This window comes from Ambystoma mexicanum, chromosome 1q (genome assembly GCF_040938575.1).
Source record: "Ambystoma mexicanum isolate Mex_15411 chromosome 1q, UKY_AmexF1_1, whole genome shotgun sequence".
In the NCBI taxonomy this organism is placed as follows: Eukaryota; Metazoa; Chordata; class Amphibia; order Caudata; family Ambystomatidae; genus Ambystoma; species Ambystoma mexicanum.
In genome coordinates, this window is record NC_090922.1 from 735,905,765 (window position 1) to 735,928,698 (window position 22,934).

The following is a 22,934-nucleotide window of genomic DNA, read 5'->3' on the forward strand; positions in this document are numbered from 1 at the left end:
AGTGGGTGTAGGCATAATGTGCATGTAGGGCCACAGATTTGCAGAAGTGCTGGGACGAGGAATAGTGGGTGTAGGTGGAAGTAATGTAGATAATCTGTGAGCAATCCTAGATTGCTTTTTTCACATTGGCTTGTCCAAGGACCTGGTTCACATTGCGGCTCAAAAATCTACAGTGCTACCTTGGTTTGCGCTAGTGGCGTACTGTCGGCGTGTCAGACGCAAAACAAATATCTTTGCTGTGCAGGTTTCTGCGCACACTTATTTCTGTAAATCTGCTCCCCGTGATATTCATTTGCACTGTGCAATCTTAGCACACACGTTAACACTTTTGCGGTACGTTAGCACAGTTTTTGTAATTTAGACCCTATAGCCTGATTCACAGTGCATTTTCCAATTTTCCAATGCGATTGCGCCATCAGGCCCAATGTCTCCTTCATTCATGAAGGCATCCCCTCTTTCTCTCTGTGGACACATAAAACCAGATACACTACCTCTTTGCATTAGATTAGCTACTCCACCCTTATGAGTATTTACTTTTGTTTGAAAGAAATGTTTCGTTCAATACTTACATCTATTTCCAGGTGCTATATTAAGTCTAACTAGTAACACCCTTCCATGGGGAATGATATTGGCATCGCCAACGCAACTTTAAATTCATCACTTAACCAATACCAAAGACAGTAATTAACACCGCCACCTTTGGGCAATGGAATTTCAAAATCGTTGTTTTAAATTGTGTCTCAATAATAAATATTATTAGAAGATCCTTTGGTAATGGCTAGTGTAGTTGTCCTTGTAATCTGCACGGAAAACATTTAAAGGGCCTGATTCACAGAAGAGTTTTATAATTAGAAAAACGCACTGTGAATCAGGCACAGTAACTTTGTGGGGGTTATCAATGGCATGTCTTGGGGGGTTTATTTTATTTAAATACCAAATGATTCCAGTTTTGGGGCTCATGGAATTATTTGCGCCGGAAAAGGGGATTTGTGTGCCCTTCTGCCCGCAAATCCCCATTCGTTAAACAGAGATTTGCGGACCGAATGGCGCACAAATCCCGGTTTTCGGCGCAAATAATTCCATGAATCAATTGCACTCCAACTGAGTTTCACTGTGCGTATTCAGCAATCTGTAAAATCCGTAAAGACGATTTCAAACCACGTTTTCTTACTGCTGTGTTTATGCTCAAAACATCACAACATTCCCTCCGTCCCTCCAAGCAATCCCATTAGTTTTATGATAGCATGGCCCCCACAGCCTTTGCATGCCGTAGGCTGCAAGAACCAATTTCAACTCAGCTTAGCACAGGTTTTAAGAGGAGTGATAGGTCTGATACCTCCATTGGTGGATGCTTTTTCATGAATTGAGTCTTCATTATGGAATTAAGGAAAATGCTGAATGGAAATGGCAAAGGTAATGACACTGGCTGGACCTTTTGAAGTTGAAAATTGCAAAGCCAGGAAGTCATTGATGTGCAAACATTTGAGGGAAATCGTTTTAGATTTTTTGAAGTGTCATAAAGTGAATCTTACTCAGGAAAGGTGGCCTCCAGCTGGAAAAGGCGTGGCTAGTAGAGACACATTGCAGCATGGAGATTTGAGAAAAGATTAATCTTTTTGATAGTGCAGAGATAGCATGAATATAGGCAAATTAGAATACTAATACTTTAGAAATGACAAATGATAATGATATCAAACTATTGAAATGTGATGTGTTTGAGACTTAGACCCCCATTTCTTGGTTGGCAGTGTAAATATTCATTCATCAGGATAGTTGGGTATGTAGAATGTTTATAACGCTCTTGGTCAGTGGAAATAGAGATTATTTTTATTTTTTTTATTTTGTTTATTTATTTGTTTGGCAACGCGCACCAAGCCCTTGGGTAGATGGGCGCAACAGAAACAAGACATCTTAAAGCTTAGTTACAGTACAAAGGTAGCAATACATAGAGCAGTGATTGCAATATGAGCAAAATACAAGATGCAAGGCACATCAAATACATAGCAATGGTCTTAGTAAGTCAAGGAAGCATTAACATGAGTATCAGTATATGCAACTCATACATGTACGCATGTGCATATACAAGCTTACATGTGATGAAAAAGAGGAGAGGGGTACACTCCAGTTCCCTGCACACTTAACCTCCTCAGCCACTGGTGTTCTCCTCCTACCGGTTTCTGTGATCTTCACATCATTAGGGAGGCAGTCTTAGCTTGCAGCTCACAGCAAGTGCAGGTTTTAACAATCAATGATGATTCTGCTGCAAGGACTTCTGGTAGCTGTAGTCATCAGGTTTGCAAGGAACAAGCTCACACCAAATCCCACAGTAGGGAAAGGGGGGGAGTAGCCCACAGTGAGGCACTCCAAAGCAGGGCATGTGTCACCCCAGTGCAGCCCCTTTTAGATTTTGAAGATTCCACCCTTCAAAAATTCAGGAAATGTGATGAAAAAGAGGAGAGGGGCGCACTCCAGTTCCCTGCACAGTAAACCCCCTCAGCCACTGGTGTTCTCCTCCTACCGGTTTCTGTGCTCTACACATCATCAGGGAGGCAGTCTTAGCTTGCAGCTCACAGCAAGTCAAGGTGTTAACAATCAATGATGATTCTGCTGCAAGGACTTCTGTTAGCTGTAGTCATCAGGATTGCAAGGAACAAGCTCACACACAATCCCACAGTGGGGAAAGGGGGAGTAGCCCACAGTGATTATTATCACTCAGGCCATTATTCTGCAGTCTTTGAATTTTGTCTGTAATATATTTGCTGGCTCCTGAGTACAGGGCACTACAATTAATCTCATCTTGACATGATAGCATTGGCTAGTGTGGTGCAGCTTGCTCTTGAGAGATAAGGTCTGGAAGCTGTGATGAGTTTGCAAGTATACGTTGTGGATGAGGCAAGGGAATGACTTGCTTTTTGAGAGTGAGAGAGGAGTCCAAGCAGAATCCTAAAGTTTTAACTACAGACATCACCTTGATAGGGTTGATATCGATGTTAAAGGATGTGTAGTTTGGGCTGAGTTTTTGGATATTGGCTTCAGAGCCTAAGATTAGTAACTCAGTTTTTTCATCATTCAGGCAGAGGCCATAGGATGCCATCCATGCCTGAAAGAGGGTGTATATTTTGTTCAACAAGACTGAGTCCGCCTCGAAGTTGCCCAAAGGGGTATGAGGATCTGTGTGTCATCTGCATAGTTAGTGTAGATGACATCCAGTCTGTCCAACTTGTCAAACAGAGGCTTGGTGAAGATATTATACATAGTTGGGGAGATGCAGGAACCTTGTGGGACCCCGCATGTTATTTTGATAGGGTCGGCAGAGGCTGAAGTAGAGAAGACTCTCATGGTCCGGTTAGCTAAGAAGGATTGGACCCAAGCTATGGCATCTTAAGTGAAGTTGGCGGCAGATTGGAGGTGGTTACATAACACTGCATGGTCCACCAAGTCGAACGCTGCCGACAAAGTCCAGTAGGAGTAGCAAAGCTATTTTTCCATTATTCTTTAATTCTTCAATTTGTGTCTTAAGGTCTAGCAGCGCTGTTTCAGTGCCATGGAGAGGGCGGAAGCCCGATTGTCATGAGCCAAGTAGGTGGTTGGCTTCCAGATAGTCCTGGATTTGTATGTAAGCAGCTCTATCTAAAATTTTAAGTAGAAATGGCACAGTGGTGATGGGTCTGTAATTGGTGGGGAAAGTGGGGTCCAGAGTTTGTTTTTTAAGTAACGGGAGGACCCAGGATTCTTTAAGATTGGCCAGTACTGTATTAGTTTTAAATGAGGAGTTTATCATTTTGGAGATAAAAGGGGCTAGGTCTCTAGCTGCATCCTTTATTATCTGTGCTGGGCACGTGTCACCTTTACAGTTAGAGGGTTTGAGGGTGAGTATTATTTTTTCTGTTTCAGTTATGGAGATAGTCTTGAATCTAAAGGGTGTGGCTGTCCTAGTCACCGGGAGTTGACTAGTTGTTGGTCAGTGAGTGGTAGTGATGCCTTTTTTTTAAATCAATTTTGCATTGTAAGGACGAGATTTTATTCGATAGAGCATTTTGTATGTTAGTGCACCATGCTTTATCCTTTGGGGCATTGTCTACCGGTTGGATTGGGGATTCTAGTTCGCGGAGGATGGAGAATAATTCTTTAGTGTTGAATTTAGCTTTCTCAATCCTGTCATTGAAGGTGTTCTTTTTGGGTTTGGTTATTTATTTTTTGTACATTTTTGCAAATTCTGTTCAGTTATTTTTGTTATTTTCAGAGGGGGAGTGACGCCAAATAGACAGGAGTTTCCTTTTTTGTGATCTTAAGGATTTAAGTTGGGGGGTGAACCAGGCATTCAGGTGCGCTACTTGCCTAGCTTTGCACAGTTTGACAGGAACAATCATGTCCAGTGCCTTAGTCATAGCATTATTGAAGGTATTTACCAAAGCGTCTGGGTTGTTACTTTCCATTCCAGAGATGGCAGGGAGGAGAAGAGGGATACGTTTTTCAGCAGTAATATCCTTCTTACTTCTGGTAGGGAGAGGCGGTGCCATGTTATTAGGCTTGGGGCTGAGGAGGTCTAATGCGGCAGAGAAATGTATTAAATGATGATCTGTCCAAGTTTGTGGGACAATAGCAGTAATGTTGATGTTGCAGTTTAGTTCGGATAACCTGTCAAGGGTCCTTCCTTTGATATGCCTTGGGAGAGGACTTTTTGCATAAGACCATGGTCATTTAGTAAGGCTGCAATAGATTCAGCATGTTTGTTGTCAGTGTCATTAAAGCCTAGATTGAAATCTCCCAACAGTAGTGTTTGAGAGTGATCTTTAGTATTGTCGGCTAGAAGACTGGTTAGGTCATCTTCAAAGGTGCCTAGTGGCCCACGGAGTCTATATATCAAATGGATAGTTAGAGTACGGTTGTTGGAGAGGGGCAATTTGGCGGTGAGTACTTCACAGGGTGTGAGGGGAGCTGAGGTGGCAAGTCTTATAGGGTAGGTTGTTTTGAAGATGATGGCTAGGCCACCACCTCTGGCATTAGGCCGGTCCACTCTAATGATTTGGTAGTTGTCAGGTACTGCTAACATGAGAGTTGGTCCTGCAGCCTCGTGTAGCCAAGTCTCAGTTATGGACAGTAAATCAAGATTGTCATTGTTTAAAATGTCTGCAATTTCAGTAGCTTGGCTACCACTGATCTAGCGTTAATGAGGGACCCTGTTAGAATTAAGGTACTGTCAGGGTTGGCAGTTATTGAGGTTTTGTGAGAAAGGGTATCTCGGGGGGTGTGATTTTTGGGGGGAGTTTGGTCAGTGGTATTGGTAGTTTGGGTTAGTGTAGAAGAGGGGTTCTTATACTGGTTAATATTTTATGGTTCATAGATAGGAGACAAGCTTGTCCCAAGTCTCAGGTTTCTATCCTTAGGAGGGTTTGTTTTGATGGCAGTGGCCATAATGGTTATGATGGTACAGGTAAGTAGTGCTGTCTGGGCTAGTTTAGTCAAACAGGCAGTGGTCATTGTCAAACTATGCTGGGGTCATACTAACATCTAAGTGTTAATTCAGTGTAGATGAAGTGGGGTGGGACTTCTGTGCTATGCCTAGCAGATGCTAGTTGTAGTTAGATGCTATTTGCTGATAGCTAATTACAGTCATGGTATGTGATGCAACACACGTTTTCAAGTACTAAGGCTGGGAAATGCAAACAACTAGATTCGAAATTGGTGCAGTTTGGCAAAAATGCCTATCGCTAAAATGTTTTCAGTACTAGTATTTGAGTACAGTTTATAGAGTAGGATACATTGGTAATTCTGACATGCTAAACCTAAAGTGTATTAGCAGCTAGATTCGATTTCAGTGCAATCGGACAAAAACACTGTAGGCTAAGTTATATTCTATGCTGGCATCTGGTACAATTATCACTTTGAGTAAGGCAGAAAGGGCTAATAGTGCTATGTTTGGGAGGTGCTCTATACTAGGTGCAGATACAGTTTCTAATACAGGGTCATAGGCACACTGGTGCTCTGTCTATAGTATACTAACAGGTGGCTAATGTTCAATGCAAGAAACAGGGTCACTCAATATTGAAGCAGGCAAATAGTCATACAGTAGAAGGCATGCTGAGTGTTGATATCCAGATGGAATTTAAAACAGGTGGTAATAGGTGGCAGTCCACTGTAGCACCTTGGGATAGCGTGTACATACAATCAAATGTCAATAGGATGCAGAGTGCCTGACAGATAGCATGGGGCAATCTATGCTATGAATACAAGCGAGGCTTGGTGGCGAGTGAGGGTAGTACAACGTGCATAATAATATGGTACCTTAGGGTGTTAGTTCACGGTACTCGCGTAGTCTCTTAGAAAGTGTACCCAGTGGGGGCGAATCAGCGGGCAGAAGTAACCGGCCGATGGAGTACTGAAATATCAGTGACAGGCAAAGTGCTAGGATCACAGGGGTAGTATTGTGCCTTGAGGCTGAGGACAGGAAGGAAGAGTCAGTGGACTCTGCAAAGGAAAAAGTCTCATCAGGCAATCACTTCCAGGATGTGGTTAAGGTGAAAAAGGTGTCATGTAGTTGTTAAGTCTTTGGCACGCTGCGAGGATGAGAGCTGCTTTGGGCGTTATGGGTAGCCGAAAGAATGCAGAACGAGCGACGCTGAGAGAGGGTGGGCAGCTCACAGCTCGGTCAGCCTCAGTAGGCAGCCTTAGTTACTTGGCCTTTCATGACGAGGCCGACTTCGTCTGTCGGCTTTGCCTGATTGGCAAATGAAGCGGGCGAGTAGTCAATCAGCAGTGAGGCGTTCGCATAGTAGGGGGTTGGCTGCCAGATCATCAGACAGCCATCTTAGATGTTAACATAGTTAGCCGTAAGATTACTTCCCTTCATTGTGATAAATGAAGGTTAAGCGAATTGATTCATAATTTTGTGCAAATAAACTTCTACCAATCAACGTGGAACATTTGTGCAGGTACGATTAGCTCATTTATGTTACGCTTGTAAATTGAGTCAACATCATGAAGATGTTGTATCAGCAATTAAGCTCACATTGTGTGCTATAGTAACCAAGATATTGGCGTGCATTATGTACTCAATTGTTAAATCCCAAGCAGAATTACTGTGATAAACAATATGTCACCATTCACTGGAGCCCAGAATTCCAATTAATTGACACTTTAGAGGAGCATGGATACAAGAACAGATGTATACATTTCAGCAACCGTTGTGCGTATTTTGAGCCGATTGTTTATGAAAACAGCATTACAATGAACACATGCCTGCAGATCTGGTTATCTCGATACAGAAGAAACATATGTAGTGCCAGTGCAAGGGTATTTTACTCTCAAAGCGAAACATGATTTTGTTGCCTTTGCATCCCCAGACCACTGCTTGCCCTGCCGCAAATGAACTTTGACTCTTTACTTGAATGCACGCACCCTCGCATGCCACGGGCATGGCCACATACATGCTGCCTTAGCAAGGAAGAGGAACTGTCTGAGCCACAGCAGTGCAGGATTTCCTCTCATACAGATGTTACAGGATAAGCTACACATGTCCATTATTGAGAGGAGGAACAGACTTGGCACTACACGTTTCTCTAGTACACAAAAAACAGTGCAGACAACAGTACACCAACATTCCACCTCACACTTAAACCCTGTTAATCTTCAATCTGATTGCATGAAGCCACATAATTGAGAAAAAGATACCCTGTAACCAGATTGCATTGATTGGGCAGTGGTGTATGTCCCTTAACCATGACTTTGATTTGTTTCCTGTGAACCCTGGCCTAAGGCTAACAAGTGCCATTCGCGTCCCAACTGGTGACATGCCACTAATCAGAATAAGTAGATGTTTAGAGACACTGCAAATAAATGCAGGATATGCTCTCTGCTCTTCTAGATTATATTGTATGCAGCTGAATCTCCCTTAGAGTAGTCCCGAGAGTGCTTTTTTATTTTAGTATGTATTTTTTGTGCTGCATTTTCAGTGTACAATGTCGTGTATCCCTGTAATGAGTTGCCGCTCCAAGTTGAGATACTTTAAATGCATGCTTTGTCCAAGCTCTGTGCTTAACAGCAATGGGTTCTCTAGGGACACCAGCAGAAACGTTCCATGTCCAGTGTAGGGTCAAACCGATTGTGTAGCAATGGTATACTGTGACCTTTTTAGTTGCACGTTTTAGATATTTCAGGTTACACTTTAAATGTTAATGGAACTAGAAAGTATAAGTGAAATAATTCTGAGTTGTGTACTCTTGTAATGATGTATTTTCCATTTTCAATAGCTTTCAATAGCTTCTGCTAACATTTGATTGCCACCATTACAATATGTGTATTTGTGGCTTGCTCTCCATACAACATATGTTACAGGATGTAAACCAAATGAAACAACTTGGATTTCTATGTTCCACGAGTTTATTAACCTCACCAAAAGGATAGTTTAAAAGGTTTGGCATGGTGTTGTTAACCATGAAAACAGGATTTGCAACTGCTTCGAACACTATTTTGAATAAACCTTTGGGACTTGGAAAACGTGCTATTTGCACATAATTTTGTTGACGTTGCCTTCTACTGGTAAGGTGTTTACAAAGATGGAGAACACGGGCATAGCCATCGGCCTAACTCGTTTTGCTTGTTTGCAAACCGTGGCAAAATTCAGTTTTTTTCAGATTTGCAAGACCTTTTAGAGCATGTAACGAAAATATACTATTACACGTTATCGATGGTATAGCTTGCTCTTTTAATGCTTCCAATTGCATTATGTTGCAGGATTGCGTTCATTTGCACTTTAGCTGAGAACACTCTAAGGGCCTGATTTACAAAGCGTGTTTCATTGTGCACGCACATTATTATTATCTTCGATTACATATTTTACAGACAAGCATAGCCTTCTCTTGAAAGGGCATGGCATGATTATGAGATTTGGGAAGAATTGCAGCATATAGGGCCTTCTATATAGCATGGCCATGTCTTGCTGACGCCACTGCTGAGACTCTCAGTGGTTTTCTGCTGAGTCTTCATAAGGGAGGGTGGATTCCTTGATTGAACTCTCAAGCTTCTTCATAACTAGGGAGGCTGAGTTCATTCAATGACAGATAAACACCTACATAGAAGCTGAAAAGTACTCTATGCAACCAGCCAATTAATCCGTATAGTCTAAGATGTGGCTCATTATGACTTTGCAGTTATCCTGGCAGTAAATCCAGCAGGATACTGGCAAATCGTAATACTGTTACCGGCACTCGGTCCAGCGGTAATACGAGTGCCGTCAAAAGTACTATATCCCCATTCCATGGAGTGCTTTTGGACTCCATGGGGGGAATTCCGGTAATATCTGTGCCAGAAATAACTGCTATTTGTTGCAGGTAAGGTGACTAAATTTCCGCCAGCTCTTAGCTAGAGGTAAATCAGGCACCTCACCGGCAAACGTATAGATGGCCGGTGCGGAAACGTGCTGGTATACGGTAATACCAGCACATTCATTGTGCACCGGCCAACTCTTAATGAGCTCCTAGTATTGCTTGAGGCAAAACATAGTGGTTATGTGTTAGGAAGGGAATCCTTATCTCAAATGCTTATACCCCACTCAAAAACCTGCTGGCTCTTAGCACATGGAGTAGTACAACTATAGAAAAGAAAAATAATTATTGTAGGCTCCTGCTCAAATCAGGAAGTTAAAAATGGAGTCTATACCAGAGATGATAGTCTGAATTCTGTGCATGCTGATTGCCTGAGGGGAGGTTGGTGATAATAACAGTAGGATAATAGCTCATAAAGAATTAATGAATACCACTGTTAAAAATATACATAATCCTGAGGCCCCCAAGGATCAGCAGCTAGCGTGTAGGCTAATGCAAACTTTACACACTCCATACTCTTACCTACACTCTCATGAGCCGCAAACTTAAGAACTCTTGAGACCTCAAAGGGTTCCATTTGAGCTGCTGGTAAGAACCATTGACATTAATCATACACAACTTATAATGATGGACCGCTCATGGGAATTCCCTGTTCCTCTTATATTGACATGCTATCAACTTTCCTTTTTTCCACGTTCTCTCATCCTTGGGTATGTCAACGGCTGTGATGACCATGTGAGTGAACTATCTATGGATCCCAAAACCTAGATTCACCTTTTCACCAGCCCTGCTTTTCTCATCATCACAATGTCCCCTTCTGTGACATTCCCTTTTGGGTAATAACGTAAACATTCAAATGAATCAGTTCTACTTTGGTGAGGGAGATGGATTAGGCACGTATAACAATGAATGCATTAGTCAATGCTCCTTTGTCTGGCACGAACATGGTATGTGCTGTTTTTAACTGCAATGGACTTTACTTTCGTTAACCATCATTCTACTTTATTGCATGTTTCTTTAATAGGAGACCAAAAGCTTAGTTAGATCTTCTCGCTGGGTCTTATATATTGCACAGCTGCATGTGAAGCAGCAGAGCGCTGTGCTACAAAAAGGCACAGTATGATGATGCAACTATAATATGGATACAATGAGGAGGAGAGACTTTCAAGGGCCAACTTGGAACTGAATGTGTTGATGGGATACATAGGTTTACAGGCCAAGGACATGGTTTAGGGAGGGAAAGGCAAACCTGGTCTTGAATTTGGTGGTTCTGTAATAGTGCCCTTGTTAAAGTCCTCGGAGTTTCAGAACATCTGACCTTCCTAACTGCACTGTTTGCTTTTTGGGTATACTCTGGGCATACACTGACACTCACCTTGTGCTGTGGGGGTTAAAGCAGTGTGTGTTATGTTCTAGTCCGGTCTAGTCCCCTCAAAATATCACACTCAAACAAGTTATTAGACACCTTGGTTCACATTTTCTCTGACATCCTGAACGACGTTTCCGAAGTTTACAAAGCAACTCTGAATAAAAATAAAAAAATGTGTCTTTTTCCAGGATTTCATATTTATAGATTTTTCGATACATTTAGTTGCATATATTCAGGGGGAAAAACACCTGACTAAGAAACACTGTATTGGTGGCTTACTAAATGGATGAATATAAGAGCTATTATTGGTATGCTAAACCTGGGAATGACAGACTTACCCCTGAAGCATGAAGGACATTAAAGTAGTGGGAAATGCAACATGTCAATATAATGGTTTCAAGGGCTTGGTGAAGGACTGTTGGAGTTCTCCACAGGTGCCAGAAAGGAAATAGGTCCTCAAACCTCAGGAAAAGCAACAACTTCCGGAGCACAGGCCTTTACTAAAACCTTGTGTCCTCCCGCCTTGTATAGAAATATGGTAAACTTATGCGTGTCAGTAATAGCACTGGGTCTCTGACATCTTTTTTTAAAATGAAAATTGCACACAATAAATACAATTCTTCCTGCAGTCATGCATCTGCTTTGGACTTTGACTAGCCCCACAGGACATACAATGCTTGCATAGTCTCAACGCACATCAAGTTGACTTTGCCTCCTCTGTGACCACTACACATTCTGATTTGTGATTCATTTTGCCATTGTACTGTTTGATTTTTATAATGTATGTTCAATATTCGTGTTGAACAAGAGTTTGCCTGATTCTTCCAAGCATCAGGAATCTTTGATACATTTTACCGGAACCAGCTTCTGCCCATATTGCTGTTGCAGTTTATGCTTCTTGGCTCTAATGGGACTACATTTCCCAGCTTTCCTGCATTGCATATTTATTCTGACCATCGACCACAGCAATAGCTCCTGAAAGACTCGCACTGGTATGCAGCATACATGTAAAGCATGTTCATACTGTAAGGCAGGATTGGCATTCTGTGTGTTGCACTGTGAATTTTCCCTCTGCTGTTCAGTAGGGTCGTCCTGGTAATCGTTTGATTCTCTTAAAGATATGGTTGAACAATGAGAGAACACTAAGTGCCTCATTACGGCCCGGGGGTAATGGATTACCAGTACCGGTAATGGCACTGGTGCTGGGAATCCCTTACCGCCCAATTACGAGCTCCCTTTGCGGGTCCCTACCATAACGGCTGGTTTTACCAGCCGTTAAGGAAGGGAACCGCAAAGGGACCTTGGAGGTAATTACGGTACCGCAATTTGCAGTACCGTAATTACCGCCTTCCCCATTCCCATTGAGCCCTATGGGGGAAAAATAGGAATGGGGAAGGGCCAATGGTGAATGGGGAATTACCGCCCGCCAGCCTTGTAATGGGGCAGTAATTTCGCCATTCACCATGAGACGCTGGAACGCTGGAAGTCTCCCTCCATATATGGCTTCTCCTTTATTAGCTTAAATAGTGAAATACACATTGGACTCTGGCAAGTCAGTGATTGCATATTTAATTGTTCAACGCCAGGTCCCTATTTATCTGACTCATTTGTATAATGCAACAGCCAGGGGTTGTTCTTTGTCTTCATTCCTATTTAACTAACATTTACTGCTAACCTTTTCAGTAAAAAGAATGTCACTGTGCAACAATAGGTAGAGGAGGATGAAGATGAGACTGCGGAATCCCCAAAGTAGATGTACTGTATTTCAGTATCTGACACAAGCGTATGCCCTTCAGCTTTCAATGCCGGGATCATTAATTGACAGCAGTTATTGGACACTCTTGAGCAAAGATCCCATGAAGGAGAGCTTTAAAGGTAACATCGGTAGTGCAATAATGAACCTTTTCTTCCCTGTGCAATTGTGGTGTGCCTTCAGAGATAAGAATATTGTGTTCTGTCAGAGATTGACCACAACATTTTATAGTAAACCGTAATTATATCAGAGCATAAAAAGACATCTTTGTGGGTGACCGAAAAGGGGCAGTTAGCCACTAAAGAATGAACCATGAGTTGGGATTATTTGAAACAGGATAATGTTCGGAAGGTCATCCAGAAGGAGACAAATGTCATAACTAATTCCCTCTTGATGGACTGAAGTTCTACATTGCTTGAAGACTGCTTCATGTATTTAATTAGAAAGGCTGGGATAATTTGTGCTGAATAAGAGGGTGTTGTATATCAAGTAATGAATTTATACTAAAAAATAAACTTTACATCACAATGAGATCGATAACAAAGACAAAAAAGAATTGTAAATGAGAGGAGGAAAGAATATTCAGTGGGACGGCATGATACTGATGTCAAATCCACAATGAAACCATCAATGGGAGAATTACCACATGGTAATCCCCTGCTCCGAGCCTGCTCACGACTCAAGGCCGCCATCTTCCCCCGCCGGGAAATCGGGTAAATGCTCCCCTGCCCCTCTTCATCCTCCGCCTCCCTCCACAGATTTCCCTTCTCTCCACTTAGCTGCTTTTTCGCTCCTCTTTCGACAACACTTGCAACTATCAATCCTCAGACTAAAACACTGATCCAAGAAGAATACTTGGCCAGGTCGAAGCTAAATATTCTTAGTTATTTTCATCAGCAACAGCCTGGGAATACCATTGCTGTAAACCTCTTTTAGGGAAAGACGGCTACATGAACAATATAAATATATCTTTGGAAATATCACTGTACTTTAGACATCAGTTTGGCTCACTAACTTTGAACCCGCTATTCATTAAATGGTGTGTGATTGAGTCTTCAAAATGGCCTGTTTGTATTGCTCTAATAGAAAATATCGAGCATTTCTTGTTTCTTTTTCCCTATAACATTGAATACAGAAAAGGGTATCCAAAACCAGTATTGTTAAAATAGAATATCAGACGTCTACAAGAAGCCTTGTTTTTTTTATCGAAACATACAACTGATGATCTGGTTGTATTTGAATTTTCTAGCTATATCCATCTGGCTTGGCTACCTAGACATTGTTTTTTTGGTCCTGCATTAATTAAAGTGAACACCAGCTATAATGTTTGCTTGCTCAAAGCCAAATATCTTTATAGGCGTAAACCTAACTAAAACACTTGATCTATCATGTCTATGTGGACAAAAGGCAGATTTTTCAATATTATAATTTCTGCCTCGAAGCTTTAACCAGACTTTCCTCTGTACTGGAACTGGCGTGCAAAAAAAGGTGATAGCAGCTTTAAGCTGAATTCTTCAAGAAAAACATACTCCATTTGGGGCCTGCCACCTTTTTTTACAACCTGGCCTTTCTGACCGCAGCGTCATTTCTCCTTGGACACCCCCTCAACAATGTAGACAAAGTAGAAAACTTTGAGGAGGCTTGGTAGCCCAATGTTAGTCAAAAAGTCCAATTGGTCAGGGAATCATGTTTCCTTAACTGCATTAAGCTTTGAAGTGCACGTTTCATGATACCAGAAGAGTTCTATGACATTGTGGTGCGCTCACTTAGTAATTATAATTTGGATTTTGCACCCTCAAATACTACCGCCAACCCCTCTTCAAAGACAACAGTTCTTATCCTTCCAAAATGCTTCCTGACTAATTTTGGATCTCTACAGAAGGGCTTCTATGGCTCTGTTATGTCATAGGGTGCAATGGCTGCAAGTTCACAGTTGTATTACATTCATTGCACACGGTTTGGGGCTAAACTGCTTGAATGATCTTGCCTTTCCTTATCTGCCAGCTACACTCAGTCCATACTTCACTAAGAGAAACTATCTCTCCTCCACAAAATACCTGGTTGGATGTCCCACATGCAACATAGTATTTATAGATACCTGAAGGTTGTTTGTCCAGGCCCGAGGCTGTGGAAGGCCCTCACTCAGGGCACCTGCCTCCTTCCCTTCTGTCAACATTCATCTTATGTTAACAAAGTGTACTTCTATTTGTATTTTTTACCAACAGTTTCTGTTTTGTGAAGACTAAAGGCAATTTGGTTTGTGATGTTTGTCATCATGTGCATTATCACCCTGGGTGGGGGCACTTGCCAATTAGGATGCACGGAATGTGGGCTGCTCTGTATAGTACAACCTTGCATTCTGAGCTTTCCCTTCCCCACTCCCCTTCACCAATTAGCGTCCCTGTAGTTTCCTACATGGGTGCTAATGGTGTCTTAAAAACACAAAAACATACCTTTATCCCAGAGCCGGGCGCCGCAAAAGGCTTCTTGTCAGTGAAGTCAGTTTTCATGTTGAGGATGTCAAAGTCATCAACATTGAAAATTGACTTCAGTGACAAGCATCACTATGCAAATCTAAGCTGCAGGATGAAGGTACATTAATATTTATTTTAAGACACCATTAGCCCCCGTGTAGACACCAAAATCTTTGGTAACACCACAGCAGCCCTCATTAAAGGACCCTTGCTCCGCTTGGTCCCTTAACTTTGGTGGTGGGCAGTTACCAAAAGGGTTTTCCTGCCTCCTTGGGGCATATCACCACATAATGACTCTATGTTTGAAAGCAAAGCAAATCAAATCGTTTTGGTCTAACAATCCTATTACAGTCTGCACATCTTTTTTTGTTTTTAATTTGGATCTCATTTTAAGTGAACTTTCCTTTTCCACAGCAGACAAAGTGTCGTATAAGGGACAGAGTCTAGTCATCCTCAATCTCTCAAAAATTCTATGAACTAGTCAATGACCCATTATTATATATTATAAGCAGACTTCCCTAAATGAAACAGAGCATTGGGGTCATTACACGTTTGCTGGTATACCGCTGGAAATTCCAGCAGGACCATCAAACGCTATTACCGTTCCCAATGCCTAATATCCTAGATATTACAGGCAGCAGGAAGGGTGGTAAATCCCCCTTCCATCGAGTCCTATACGACTCCATGGAGGGATTGCCGGTATTAACTGAACTGGTAATACTGGTGCTGTTTTTTTGCCAGTGGGTGCCTGATTTACCTCCAGCTCTTGGCAGAGGTAAACCAGATGCCCCCACTGGAAAATAGTACTTGGACAGTCCAGAAAAGTGCCGGTATAAGGAAACACTGGCAATTTCTTTCTGGACCAGCAGAGTCGTAATGACCCCCTATAGTGGGTCAAGATATTTATATGAGAATATGCCTATGAAAGTGAGAGAAGTATCAAGAGAATAGATTTCGGTAATTTTTGATAAATCAAGAGCATCATTGTGAAAATTTTGTTATTTTAGAATCACATTCTTTCTGAGTATTGACATTAAAAGCAAGGGTCTGTATAAGGAGTCAGACTTGTATTCAGCTTGTGTTCATTGAAAAGTGTAGATGCCCATTAATGAAACAGATCTGTATGGGGGTAAAAGGTGGTCAGGGAATCTCAGCAGCATTCCAGAAGACATCAATTCTCAAAAAAAGCTGGACGATGTAAAATGTTTAATCAAAGAAATTAACATTGTTATAGAATTCTACATTCCAAACAGTCCCTATTTGAATAGCACCGTCACAGACAAAGCTGTAACAGTTAGATAAGGAAGGTAGTCTTGTTCGAACGACTGGCCTTAAAATGTCTCCTTCAGAAAATCAAAGAGTGTTATAATAGCAATCGACTTACAAAAGTTTCAACATATTAAAAATTAATTTATATATATTTTTGAAAAAATTAGGAGGACGAATGTACCTACAGGCTCCAACATGGGCTGAAAACCGACAACATATCAAAGGCCAACAATTAGAGAAGAAATGTTAGAAAGGGACAGGAGCACTTACAGTTGGATAGGCGTATTTCATCCTAAGAAATAGCAGATTGTCACGCTGGCCTTAGAGTGCACTCATTTAACTTATGAGGAGCTGGAATGCCCCAATGTACTATTGGAAAATGTTGCCTTTTCATAACACACAGTTGTAAAATTGAAGGTGTTATATTATTTAAAATGTCAAGCGCACTTTGGGGTTCTTTCCTTTTGACTTCATGACACTAGTCAATGGAATAAAGAGTCTGCGAGTAAGACATTACTTCAGCCATAGGATTGCAGTTGTCAAAAGCATTGTGGCAGCTGGTTCCCCCTTGTCCCTGTCTTTGTGTATGTGTATGTGAGTGGAGTGGTGTCAGAGTATATGGGTGATCTCATAATAAAATGTGATTCCTCAGTGTTCCACCCAGAATCGTTGGGGAGCTGTTAGTTTGTTGGTGATCATCCGTGGATCCATGCATATAGGTACTCAGACTTGAACTGATATACCGAATAAAGAAAGGTATGTTCAACTTACTTGAGAATCCTGAGACGTTATGAGTATGTGGTCTACACAAGAATGGTGTTTCTGGAATACGCAGTAAACTTTGGGACCACATGAACTTTTACAAGAAATGTTTTTGAGTTAAACAATTATAGAACGTTGGAGAGGTATTTACTGATTCTCCATTTTGATTAGGACCACCCATGGAAGGGAAAATATTCATGGTGGTCAAAGGTGGGCCGATTTTCTTCCGTTTGCTATTGATACAAAAGCTTTAGTTCAGTAAGAATATCTTCTGTGGGCCTCAGCATAAGTGCTTGGGAGCCCTGCCATCACGGACGTCTTTTCACTGAAATGCCAGGGGTTGTTGAAGTAACATTATGCACCCGATGACATCACAGGAAGTGTGGTGCCATACGACCTGTGACCTTGATTATGCCACATGTAATAACATCAGATTAATTAAACCTGATTGCATCACCTGAAGTAAATGATGGGTGTACAAAGCGAATATAAGTTTATGTTTTATAAAGTATCAAACCAGTTCAAAAGCAGACATAATATTTTTTTTTTCAGATAGCATCCACATTTTGACTAGGGTGCTCCCTTGATATGCCATGAAGATATCATGTTATGTCTAGTGTGGACCTAGGAGAACCAATATTGCCCAGTGGCATTGCCATACAAATGCCACAACAGCTCCATAGGGCCAGGCTTTGCACCTGAATCCACCCTTATATGCAGAAACATGATTTTATTTTTAAATGCTGCATCTCTCTTTCTTGCACGTGTTATCTGCTGTACTGGTGATGTCACTCATGATGCAATAGGTGATGTCATATGTCATATCATCAGTGATGTCATTTGTGTTGTTAGCAGTGTGATTATGGGAAGCACAATGGGTGCATCATAGTTAACATGGCATAGCCCCCATCACCTGCTGTATTTCAGACGCTTTGTTGCACTAAATCAGCACCTTAATATAAATTCAACTAAAGTGTTTTCACTTAATTTGAAGGGTCCTGTTACATCCGAATGTTTCACTTTAACGGTGCATCAACTAAAGTTTGTTCACTGAATAAAAAGTGTTGCTTATGATTTACCTACCATTTACGTGTAATTCTTAAATGTTTCTTTCTAACGCAACAAATAAAGGCATGTCTATAATTTAAAATGTCTATGCCTGACATATAATACATGCTTTTTTTTTCTCTCTTTAAATATATTATGAACCCCTTATTCCATAGTTCTAGTAAAAAGTAATAGACATCTTATAAACAGTCATACATGAAAACTGTTACCTTCAGGAGTTCACTACTCACCCTTCTTAGAAAGTAAAATGCCGACTCACATGCAAGTCTGTTCCCATTGTAAAGAAAATATATCAGAAAACAGTGCATCTATAATGAAACATAACATATGACCAATAGAAACCTGCATGCACATTTCCTTATTTGCATCATATTAGAACAGAAACACATATATGCATGTTTTGTGTACCCATCCAGCTGGGTTTGTGTAACATAGTCTCATGGGCAGTGTACGGAAACATCAACTCACTGGACAGTTAAAAAAAACACCAAATCCAAACATATTGTTTGCTGTTGAATGTACCATACTATGAATAAATTAACATTAAGTCTAATTTAATTCACTAGAAATGTGTGAAAATTTAACATAACTGTGTTAGTATACTGCATCTTTCAAATGCCATTTTTGATATGTCGGTGAGAAAGAACAAGTGGCCCAGATGTGTGATGTCATCAGTGATGTCACAATTACATTTGTGATGCCATGTTTGATGTCCTGGGTGTTAGTCTTAGCAATGCACAGTGGTGACGTGAGTTATGGTTGCTTAGCTTACCATAACTGGTACCTCTCTGAGGTTTTTCGGTTTTACTTGTAACCATAATGTCTCTTTAACCATTTTTTTAAGTGAATTGCATAGCTTTTTTATTAGTGCAACTTAACCCTAACCTCTTTTTAACAAAGTTGTTTCAGTGCATTTCATGGGTTTTTAACAGTGCATGCTAATTTCCTACAACTTACTATTATCAAACTTACCCCATTATAGCATAATTTTTGTCCAATTTACAAAGTTTCACCTTAAAGCACTGCCATTTCCCACCTGACGTCATTGTAGACTTTCCAGACCATGTTACGTGATCGCGGATGTGCGAGGTAGAGGAAGTGCCTACCTCTAGCGCCCAGAGAGAAACATGGTTGTGGCAGTTGTTTACCATGGTTGGGAATGTACCAAAGGCTAAAGCTACCAATAGTGACGGACTACCTGGGCAGTACTCCTACGGGACGACAGCTATGCGCTGCCACACCAAATCCAACCAGTGCAGTGCTCTCAGACAGGTTGTACCTTTCTTAGAAAGTTGTAGACTGTCTCCCTCCACCTCATCTCCCTCAACCAATACTATAATCACAAGTCTAATTTAAAATGTGTGAATATTTAACATAACTGTGTTAATATACTGTAACTTTCAAATGACATTCGTGATATGTCAGTGAACAAAAACAAGTGCCCCAGATGTGTGATGTCATCAGTGATGTCACAATTACATTTGTGATGCCATGTTTGATGTCCTGGGTGCTAGTCTTAGCGATACACAGTGGTGACGTGAGTTATGATTGCTTAGCTTACCATAACTGTTAAATTTCTGAGGCTTTTTGGTTTTACTTGTAACCATAACGTCCCTTTAACACCTCAACCAATACTATAATCACACAGCCGATTTCTGTGAGACGCGAAATCCTACCAGCTACCTTAAAAGCGATAAAAGAGGCTGTTGATCCATATCTTTCAAAGACAACAGTACTCTGTATAAAAGCACTTTTGAGGCTGTAATTAAGGCACAGGAGAAACAATGTCCCCTACCTTAGATGTAACACATGCACAACATCTTCCACTGTCCACCTCCCCCCATATTAGTGCTTGGTGCCGCTCCCCTCATTTCCCTCCCCACCCTATTTTCTGACCTCTCCTGCCAAAAAAAAAGGTTCCTTAGGATCCACCTTTCACAGTTAAAAAATAGAAAAAAATAATAATCTTATATACTCCATCTACTTTACACATCTCAGTAAAGTAGATAGACTCATTCATCCACCAATCACTTCCAAAAACTGTACATATTACCCTATAACCATATTAAGCTTTCACACACCAACTGCCACTTAACAATCTTTTACAATTATTTTGCATCAACATTTCCCTTATTTATACAAAATAAATTGTACACAATGTTCATAAAAATGCACATATGCATTGTGCAGTGAGGGAAGTGCATCAATAGAACGGGCAGTACAGATGGGCAATGGAGTATTTTCTGTCCATTGTATTGCTTTTCTAAGTAAAAATGTGTCCTGGTGTTACATCACTATATATATGTTATTAATATTTCCTCTTTACATACATATGAAAGAACTATACACCTCCTTTAAAATACATATTTTTTGCAACACATACTTATGTCTGTCCTTATGAGCAGCGTATGCTGGCGACTGAAATCATCATTTAATTGCATTCGCCATACGGCTCCACCATGACCCCAGCTGAACCAAACCACCCCTGTTATTCACTGCATCTACCCTGCATCTTAGTTCAGTTGCTATCAGCCTCTATCTAAATCTGCCTGCCTCTACTCTCCGCCCTTTGCAACTCATCCAGAACAGGACCGCGAGACTGCAAGACTTGTCCTTGGCCTCAAGCCCAAGGACTGTATCCCTCCAGGACTGAAATTGCTACACTGGCTCCCAGTGGCTGCGAGGATTAAGTTCAAAACCCTCTGCATTGTCCACAAGGCCTTCTGGGGCCTCGGGCCAAAATACCTTCAACTCTCTCTTCCTAAATATCTTCCTTCTCAATCTCTTCGCTCATCCACCTCCAGCTTTCTCAAGGTCAGCCGCTTCTCCAAGCAACAAGTTGGGGGTATATCTCTCTCTGCAGCAGGGGCCTCCCTCTGGAACAGCCTTCCTGCCTCTCTGAAACTTGAGGAGAACCATCTCCCGTTCCGGAAGCACCTCAAAACCTTCCTCTTTGCCTCTGCTTTCTCTCCCCCTCTCCCCTGTTAATATTACTGAAACTGCAGTGAATCTGCTACGGGGCCACTCACCTATCCCGGTCCGTGGCCCTGCCACTCTCCCCTGCACTGCATCCCTGGCAACCCTGCACTGTGGGACTGTCTCTGTATCCCTACAGCCCCTCCTCCCAGCACTTGTCTGCACTTATCTTGCACTTGCCACCAGCTGGCCCTTATTATTTTTCTTGTTCTACTAAACCTGTACTGCACTTCTCCTCTCCCTTTCCCCCTTGCACTTTTCCTTTCCCCTCCACCCTGCACTTGCGCAATCTGAATGACACCTGGCCTAGTAGGATCGTTGTCTGTCTCCCCTTGTCCCCCCCGCCTTGTCACGCCTTGAAACACTTGTGCATAGGCGCGGTATAAATGCCATATCATATCATACCCAAGCTCATTGCTTGTAAACATGTCCAGTCTCCAAATCCATTGGGCATAGGCTTTGGCCATGCCACATTCCTCAATTATCAAATCAGAGTACACATTTGTGTTTGCCAAGGACCAGGCCCACTACCCAGACACCAAATGTATATCACTATTTGTTCTATTTACGTTCTTAAACTTTCAAAAATTAAAACAAAATACATATTTCCAAAAACATGCTTTTGTCTCTTTGCTAATGCTCTTCACACAAGTTTGTTGTAATCTAGTCCACTACTTCAGGTTGTAACCGCAAGCAGATTATTTTTTTCCCATTCAAACCGACCGCTTTGGCCATGCCGCATGCCCTAATAAGCAAATTACAGTACACATTTCTCCATGCTGATGTTCTGTTGTGTACTTACATTTTCCACTTTAAAACACAATAAAACGCAGGACAAATTTGCAAAACCATGTTTTCCAGTTCTTGCTGACCCTCCTTGTACATATTTGCTGCAATCCCAGCAAGCACTTCAACCTGTACCAACAAGCAGATTTTGTTCCCTTCTAAACCATTCCCAATTTAAAAAATTGTTACCACATAGCCGGTCCTTGTTGGTCATGCCCCCTTTAACCTCATTGCTCATACCTCATAGCCATGGCCAGTTGCCAGATTGTCCGGGTCATGGCCTTCCGGACAATCTGGACACTGCCCATGGCCACAGGCTATACCTCAGTCACCAAAGGTAAATCATTATTTTTTTTACATAAATGGTTACAGTTTTCAAAAAATGAAACACAGAAACATTTGCAAAACCATGCTTTCTGGTCCTTTCCAATGCTCCTTACACAAGTTTGCTGCAAAACCGGCCACATTTTCTTTTTTCAAAAGTGTCAACATTTATATACATACTACAGTCATATAACTTAGCACCCACTTCACAGAATCAATTCAAACTTTGCACAAACATTTAGGATTGGATCTACAGTGTTTCTGAAAGCTTGTGTCCACATTCATCAAATGGCACCAGATTTATAAGATTTTACAATATTTTGGAAACCCCTCTCCAATTTTGTTCATTTTTGACAAAACAGCACCACACTGTGCAAACTCATTCAGAATCACGATTAGAATTAAATTCCAAAATGTCATGCAGTTTCATTGAGTGGAGCCAATGTTATAAGCCATCCAAAACTGCTTTTCACCAACCCTGTAACTGAAATAAGCATACATGCCCCTGAACATCTTAGATGTTCGCTAACATCACAACAATGCACCAGACTATTCACGGCCATATTCCATCCCAACCTCATCCTCAGAGATTGTTTGTTTAGTTTCACAAGTGCAATGGTGTTGTGTTGTTTTAATATGCTTTCGCTGCAATGTTCGCAGACAAAGGGCACTGTCCACAAACCCAACATGGCAGGAGTTTTCAATAATGTGACACACCTCACGCTTTTCACCATCCAGTCAGTGGGCACGTCCAATGTCTGCAGACCTCACATTGGCCTCTGGACCAATCGGAGGCACGTCTGCGGACCGAACAGAGAAATGAGTCAGTG